Below are 9,175 nucleotides of genomic sequence, written 5' to 3'. Positions count from 1 at the left end.
TCCTGTTCGAAAAGAGAATCGTGGATAATTCGGGTTTCCCGAGGACACCCGACAGACCTGTTGAGTTGTTAGGAACTCGTGTATGCTATCCGAGGTCTGTTAAGACAATGATAGGTGCATGTGGGCCTGATTCCTTAGGAGGTTCTGCCACAGCTGGTATCAGAGCAGTTCCCATCTAAGATCATTGTAGGTTACTTTGGAAAACCTTCAAAATGATTTGGATCAAAGAAAGTAAACTTGACATTTTAAAGTTCAATTTCTTTCTTCTTACCTTTGATCTAGACTCAATCCTATCTTATTTGAAAGTTTGTGGCGGATAATATGCTTAGGTTTGTCCTATGTATTAAAAATCTAGTACTTATGATTATATAAATCTTTTGTACTTAGATTCGTAAGATCGATTCATGCATCATGCTTGAGCACCTTGCATAATAATTCCCCTTAATAGTGGTTGGGTAAGTAATGTCAATCCCATTCTTGCTAACCTCCATTATCCTCAAGCTATTCTTATAGTCCTACCTTAAATCCTACAGGCTATGGCAAAGACCAAGAAAACCGCACGCAAGTCCACCGGACCTCATGGAGTCCCTCGTCACCAATTGGCACCAAGAAACCACGAGCTTGGTGAGGGAAGTTCCAAGAACCTAGGAGAGGAAGGATCTTCAAGCAACCCCGCCAACATTGAGAACCTTAACAAGGAGCTCAACACTCTTCGTCGAGCTCATGCCAAAGATCAAGAAGAGCTGGCGGAAATGCAAAGGGGTATCACCATGACCATGGAGCTGCGGAATGAAGCCTGGACACGAGAGGATGCGGCCAATGAATGCGTCCATGAGTTGGAGTTCTACGTAGAAGACCTAGAGATGGACAATGCCATTCTTCATGAGAATGTCCACATGCTGTATGCTCAACTTCATCCTCCTCATGGGGATGGTGAAGTTATAGATGAAGAAATGATTATAGATCTAGGAGAAGTCGAGAATGAAGAAGAGGAGGAGGATCCTGAGGAGTTAGTGTACTTCTCAGATGAAGATGAGGTTTCGTCCGATATGGGCATGGATGCCGATGACTGAGAGCCCAGAGTAGTAATAGTTCCTTTACTGCTTTCCTAGAAAACCAGGGTTGTCTTGTGGGATACAAAACATGTAATTTAAATAAGTAACCCTTTGTAGCATGGAACCTTTTAAATGCTTTTAATAAAGAATAATGTAAGTAAACGTGTTTCTCTAACAGATGCCTCGTCCTATCACCCAAACTGGTGCTAGTGGCTCGCATGACGATGATGAGTGCCCAAATCCTCCACCAATGCCTTCGACTATGGCGGATGCCATCGCCGCACTTGTCAATGCAACGGTAGATAATGCTAGGTTGCTAAGGGAATTGGCGCAGAACCAATAGGCACCATACCCTAATCGTGGCCGTCGTAATAATGGAAATGACGAGTCAACCTATGTTGATTTTACTGACACACATCCACCGGTGTTCTCTAAGGTAGAAGAACCTTTAGAAGCAGACGATTGGCTTAGAACAATAGAGCAAAAGTTTGAGCTGATTCACTGTATCGAGGTTCAGAAACCTAGGTTTGTGGCACAGCAACTCCGAGGAACTGCTGGTGCCTGGTGGGCAAATTTGGTAGCAGTACAGCTCGCTGGTCACCAAATCAACTGGAGGGAGTTCAAGGATGCCTTTAGGGCACACTATATTCCAGATGGTGTGATGACCATGAAGTTAGAAGAGTTCTTGGCTCTTAAGCAAGGGGAGCACCCGGTGATGCATTATGTTGGGCGTTTCAATCACCTGTCACAGTATGCTATTGAGTATGTGAATACTGACAGGAAGAAAAAGAATCATTTTCTTAGAGGCCTGAACACTAAACTTCAAACCATGATGGCAACTTGTGGTAACGCAACTTACCATGAGACAATCAACATTGCTATCGCTTCGGAGGAGAATTACCGTCGACACAAGGAGGCGAAGAAAAAGAAAATATTTGCTGCCGGATCATCAAGTGGCAAGCGTCAGAAGATAGTATAACATCCTCAGAATCATGGCCGTGCACCATTCCGCCCACAACAAGGCCAAAGCAGGCAGTAGATCTTCATTCGCCCTGCAACTAATACGCCTTATACTCATCAAGCACCGCAGCAGCAAAATAATACAAATAATGCAAACCACAATGCTACTCCCCAGAATCACAATTATCCATGCTATAATTATGGTAAACTCGGACACTTTTCCCGAGAATGTCCGTATCCCAGGAAGAGCAATCCTGATGCACCCAAAGCCCCTGTTAATTAAGCTCAGAATCAGTACAAGGGCAATGCTCAGAATGATCAGAAGGGTCAGGCTAAGAAGAAAACTAGAAGGGTCTTCTATACTCAGGTGGAATCCATTCCAGAAGGAGAACCAGTAATGATGGGTATGTTTCCCATTGCTAAGCATCCTGCAATTACCTTATTTGATTCTGGTGCATCCCATACATTCATCAATCGTACATTTGTTGTGAAGCATGGGATAGCTATTGGGGAAACAACAGAACCCTATCATATACAGTCGCCCGGGGGACGAATCTGTGCAAGGGAGGTAGTTTAGCATGTACCTATTGATTTGGGAGGTTATGAGTTCCCTACCAATATGCTGATATTAAAGGATCAAGATATAGATGTGATCCTTGGTATGAATTGGTTAACTCAACACGGGGCTATCATAGATGTCCTATATAGAACCATAAGGGTAAATGCACCTGGCAGCAAAACCCAACTTCTCATCCAACTTCCCTTTCCTAAGAGTATAGTGGGAACAGTCTGTGCAACTATTGTTGAAGGAGCCGAGAAAATTTCAGTGGTATGTGAGTTTATGGATGTCTTTCCTAATGATCTGCCTGGTCTGCCACCAGACCGAGATATAGAATTTAGAATTGATCTGAAACTAGGGACAGCACCAGTGTCCAGAAGAGCATATAGGATGCCACTCAAAGAACTAGCAGAACTAAAAATGCAACTACAAGAGTTGTTAGACAATGGTTTCATTCAACCCAGTTCATCACCTTGGGGATGCCCTGCTATTTTCGTGAAGAAGAAGGACCAAACCTTAAGGTTATGTGTTGACTATCGGCCATTAAATGAAGTCACCATAAAGAACAAATACCCCTTACCCCGAATTGATTTGCTTTTTGATCAACTTGCGGGAGCTAAGGTATTCTCGAAGATAGACTTGAGATCGGGCTATCACCAGATTAAGATCAGACGTGAAGATGTGTCGAAGACAGTGTTTACTACCCGATATGGACTATATGAGTATCTAGTCATGTCTTTTGGGCTGACCAATGCCCCGGCTCATTTCATGTACCTGATGAACTCAGTTTTCATGCCCGAGTTGGATAAGTTTGTCGTGGTGTTTATTGATGACATTCTTATCTACTCTAAGAGCAAAGAGGAACATGCGGAACATCTCCGTATTGTTCTACAAAGATTAAGAGATCACCAATTATATGCCAAATTCAGCAAATGTGCATTTTGGTTGGAGGAAGTACAATTTTTGGGTCATGTGTTATCTGCTGAAGGTATAGCTATAGATCCGAGCAAGGTAGAAGAAGTCCTTAACTAGAAAGCGCCTACCACTGTTCATCAAGTTCGTAGTTTCCTAGGGTTGGCAGGGTATTACCGTTGGTTTATCCCTGACTTCTCCAAAATTGCGAAACCAATTACTGGATTGCTGAAAAATCAAACTAAGTTTGTATGGTCAACAAAATGTGAAGAGGCCTTTCAGACATTGAAGAAGTTGTTGACAACTGCACCAGTATTAGCACAACCTGATATCGAGAGGCCATTTGATATCTATTGTGATGCATCTGGAATTGGTATTGGCTGTGTTCTGATGCAAGAAGGCAGAGTCATAGCATACGCTTCCAGACAACTCAAGAAGCATGAAGAACATTATCCCACCCATGATCTTGAATTAGCCGCCGTTGTTCATGCACTCAAGATTTGGCGACATTATTTATTGGACAATATCTGTCATATCTATACGGATCACAAAAGTTTGAAATACATCTTCACTCAGTCAGAGTTGAATATGAGGCAAAGAAGATGGTTAGAACTTATCAAAGATTATGACTTAGAAGTGCATTATCATCCGGGCAAGGCTAATGTGGTTGCCGATGCCCTGAGTCGCAAGAGTCATTGTTATTGCCTAATTGTAGAACCTATGCAGCGAACATTGTGTCAAGAGATGGAGCATCTGGATTTACAAATCATAGAACAAGGTTCCCTGTCCAATATTGTAGTTGAGTCCACTATCAAAGATCAGATCATTGCTGCTCAATAGAAAAGTAAGGGCATAGCCCATATTAAGGATAAAGTCAGATATGGGAGACCAACATGTTTCAAGATTGATGAATCAGATGTCGTATGGTTCAAGGATAGATTGGTAGTACCCAAAAATCTAGAGCTACGAAAGCAGATTCTTGATGAAGCTCATTCTACAAGATACTCCATTCATCCGGGTAGCAACAAAATGTATCATGATCTGAGAAAGAGATATTGGTGGACCAAAATGAAAATAGAAATAGCTCAATATGTAGCCAAGTGTGATATTTGTCAGAGAGTCAAAGTGGTTCACATGAAGACTGTGGGTCCATTACATTCTTTGCCAGTTCCATCTTGGAAGTGGGAGGATATATGTATGGACTTCATCGTGGGATTGCCTAGAACATCTGCAGGCTACAATTCAATATGGGTTATTATTGATCGCCTAACCAAGATAGCTCATTTCTTACCAGTCAGAGATAAATATCGAGCGGAACAATATGCAAAGCTTTATCTTGATAGAATCTTCAGTCTACATGGGGCACCTAAGACCATTGTCTCTGATAGAGGGTCATTATTCATATCCAAGTTTTGGAAAAGTCTACATGAGTCTTTGGGAACTAAACTTATCCGTAGTTCTGCTTATCATCCGTAAACAGATGGACAGACTGAGAGGGTAAATCAAATTCTTGAAGATATGTTAAGAGCATGTGTCCTTCCCTATGGTGCTAAATGGGATGAATGCCTTCCCTTAGCTGAATTCTCATATAACAATAGCCATCAAGAGAGCATTAAAATGGCACCATTCGAAGCACTGTATGGCCGTAGATGTCAGACACCTTTAAATTGGTCAGAAGCTGGAGAGCGTTGGTTCTTTGGACTAGATGTGGTCAAGGAAGCTGAAGAGAAAGTTAAACTCATACAAGCCAATATGAAGGTAGCTCAATCCCAATAGAAAAGCTATACTGATAAGAGGAGACAACCGCTAGAATTCAAAGTGGGAGATCATATCTACCTCAAGGTATCACCGATGAAAGGAGTTCATCGTTTTGGGATTCGGGGAAAGTTGGCGCCCCGTTATGTCGGCCCTTTCCAGATCCAACAACGATGTGGACTAGTCGCCTATTGCAACAAGCTACCAGGTCACATGTCAGTTGTGCATGATATCTTCCATGTATCTCAGTTAAAGAAGTGTCTTCAAGTGCCTAACCAAGAAATCGACTTTGGTGATGTAGAACTAGAACCTGATTTGACTTATGCCGAGTACCCCATTAGAGTCTTAGATCAGAAAGATCGAGTTACTCGAAGGCGTACAATCAAGTTCTACAAAGTACAATGGAATCAACATACTGAAGATGAAGCTACTTGGGAGTCCAAGGATTACTTAGAAGAGAACTTTCCTGACTTCTTCGCTTCTATCTAGTTGCAATACCTTGTCTATATTGTAACTTGTCCTGTTGTTAACAGAATGGAAAACCCCCTCACTAGCCTTTTGAATAAAGTTATGATGTGTTAGCTAGACACATTTCCTTTTCCATTACTTAGCCTTAAGTTTTAAATCTTGGGATGAGATTTCTTTAAGGGGGAAGGGTTGTAACACCTCTGGTGTTTTAACCCAGCACTAAAATTTGACATGTCATCATATGCATTGCAAAGCATTCATGAAGTAGAAAATTTTGAATGCATTCACTAAATAAGCTTTATTTCATAATGTTGTTATTTCATGTGATGTGATTCAAAACCCTAAATAAAGATCATGACTACAAGGGTCAAAATTCATGTGATCATGTGAGGTCATGTGTCATTTGACTCAAATAACCCTAATGGGCCATGTTACTGGTCAAAAATCAAAATTTAAGTAAAAGGAAGACAAATCAAATTTGAATTCAAATTCAATTTATAAAAGTCCTTTTTGCCCCTTTTGACTAATTCAAAATCCATGTGGAATTTGGGGTTGAGGCAAAAAGCAAAGTTGGAGATTATTTTATATAGATCAACTTTGGTATTCAAAGTTTTTCAAGTTTACATATAAAATTTGGAGTAATTTTGAAATGATTCAAATGCTCAAATGCACCCCAAATTCAAATTTCAAAATGGAGGCAGCATTTGAAAATATTCCTAGAAGCAAAGTTGTAGAGTTTGAAAAATTGAACAACTTTTATTTTTGGAGATTTTCAACTTCTTTAGAAAATTTGAGAGTAATTTGAAAAATGGACTCAGTGGCAGTTCTGTAAATATTTCAAAAATCAACATCCACCTCTCTGCTTGCCGTCGGCGCCACGCGGATGTCGCCGCCGATCTGATTTCGCCGCTTTCACGCGCAGTGACACGCCAATACCTCCGTGGCGAGTTCGCCCGTGTGCTGTCAACACCGCACGCCCTCCTTCTTGCTATAAATAGGAGCACGCCGTCGCCATTTCAGAGTTTTCCCGTCGACTGCTCGCCGCCGGTGTCCTACCCGCACTCGCGTAATTCGTTCTCGCCGTAGTAACTAGGGCCAATTGCTTGGCCAGAAGCTCCGCCTCGCCCTGCCGCTCATTCCTGACCTGCTCGCCTCGCCTCTAGCCTGTCAGCACCGCCGCGCGACTTTGTCTTCTTCGGAGCCGGCCGGAGCTCCGCCATCCTCGGTCTCACCGTGGTCCCGTCGATCCAGTACATCTCCGTCTTCACCGAGTCTACCTACGTGATCACGGTGAGCTCCTGAACGTGAAGATCATTTAACTTTAGTCCCTACTGCAGCGTCACTATGGCTACACCGTACACCGTCGTGCCTAGTCCGCCATGCCCGGCGTGGAGGTGTCTCCAGTGCACCTTTTTCCTTTCTGATAGCTGAGATCGGTTCGGGGGAAGGAGTAGGTCATGTAGGTGCGGTCTGCTTCGCCAGAGCTTCACCGCCGACGTGTTTTGCTGATCGGAACTGACAGCGCCGCCGTGCGTCTTCTTTGAGTCACTGACAGCGGGGCCTGGCTGTCAGTGCGAGTGAGGAATAACAGTGCAATTTTGTATTTTCTGAATTTGTGAATAGTGCTGAAACTTTGGGAATTTGTAGGAAATTCTTCATAGCTCCAAAAATTCTAAAATTTTGTGTGTAGCTTCTGTACATGTTCTAGTATGGTTTAAAAATTTGAAACTTGAAATTTGAATAAAATTTTTATGTTCAAATATTCAGTCCATTAATTGATAAATGCAATTTCCATGATTTTTGTAGGCCACTGAATAAATCCAAAAATTATGAAATTTGTTTTGGTACACTAATTTGTCATGAGGAAGCTTACATAAAATTTTTAGGTCATTTGGAACAAGTTCATTTTTGGGCTTAATTCCAAATTAATTCAAAAATAAATAAAGGCAAACCCTAAGTGTTTGATTAGTGTTGGATCTTGTTTTGGTCATGTTTTGTGACTAGTAGGGTTTCAAGATCCATTTGGTCAAGTCACATGTGTGGTTCTTGATGGTAGGATTACAAGTGGTTTTGTTGGCTTGCAATTGTACCGTGAAGGAAAATCATTTGTGGGGTGTTTTTACATTTCATGTACCGTGAAAGCATCATGTTTACATTATCATCATGTTAAAGCATATGTTATCATTTCGTGTAGAACCCGAGAATGAAATGATTCTAGTTGAGCAAGTTCTGGAAGAATCCCTGGTTGTCACGGGATTCGATAATTGTGGTACTGATCCGGAACCCGAGATCGTCAATGAAGGCAAGCCCCGGTTTATGCATTGAACCCTTACCTTGTTACTTTGAAAAGTTTATCACCTATGTTACTTATTGCATTAAGTCGATTAATTCAAATGTTACCTACTTGATGCATTGCCTACCTTGTTAATTGTTTACCATCCTTGAAGATGCTTTCATTTACAAAGGCGTAGAATGCTTAGTATGCTTTATGATAGGTTTTCAAAGTAAAAGTTTTGATACAATCAAAGATGGCATACTGGCCAAAGAAAGAAAGAAGGTTGAATGAACTAGAGACTAGTCGGGTGACTTATCTTGAATGTTGGGTATCTTGAACTAGAGACCTATGTTACTGGCCAAAGACGATTGGTTCAGAAACCTAGGTTTGCGGCACAGCAACTCCGAGGAACTGCTGGTGCCTGGTGGGCAAATTTGGTAGTAGTACAGCTCACTGGTCACCAAATCAACTGGAGGGAGTTCAAGGATGCCTTTAGGGCACACTATATTCCAGATGGTGTGATGACCATGAAGTTAGAAGAGTTCTTGGCTCTTAAGCAAGGGGAGCACCCGGTGATGCATTATGTTGGGCGTTTCAATCACCTGTCGCAGTATGCTATTGAGTATGTGAATACTGACAGGAAGAAAAAGAATCATTTTCTTAGAGGCCTGAACACTAAACTTCAAACCATGATGGCAACTTGTGGTAACGCAACTTACCATGAGACAATCAACATTGCTATCGCTTCGAAGGAGAATTACCGTCGACACAAGGAGGCGAAGAAAAAGAAAATATTTGTTGCCGGATCATCAAGTGGCAAGCGTCAGAAGATAGTATACCATCCTTAGAATCATGGCCGTGCACCATTCCGCCCACAACAAGGCCAAAGCAGGCAGTAGATCTTCATTCGCCCTGCAACTAATACGCCTTATACTCATCAAGCACCGCAGCAGCAAAATAATACAAATAATGCAAACCACAAATGCTACTCCCCAGAATCACAATTATCCATGCTATAATTATGGTAAACCTGGACACTTTTCCCGAGAATGTCCGTATCCTAGGAAGAGCAATCCTGATGCACCCAAAGCCCCTGTTAATCAAGCTCAGAATCAGTACAAGGGCAAGGCTCAGAATGATCAGAAGGGTCAGGCTGAGAAGAAAACTAGAAGGGTCTTCTATACTTAGGTG

Source organism: Miscanthus floridulus, chromosome 19 (genome assembly GCF_019320115.1).
Source record: "Miscanthus floridulus cultivar M001 chromosome 19, ASM1932011v1, whole genome shotgun sequence".
In the NCBI taxonomy this organism is placed as follows: domain Eukaryota; kingdom Viridiplantae; phylum Streptophyta; class Magnoliopsida; order Poales; family Poaceae; genus Miscanthus; species Miscanthus floridulus.
This window is presented reverse-complemented; position numbering follows the sequence as displayed.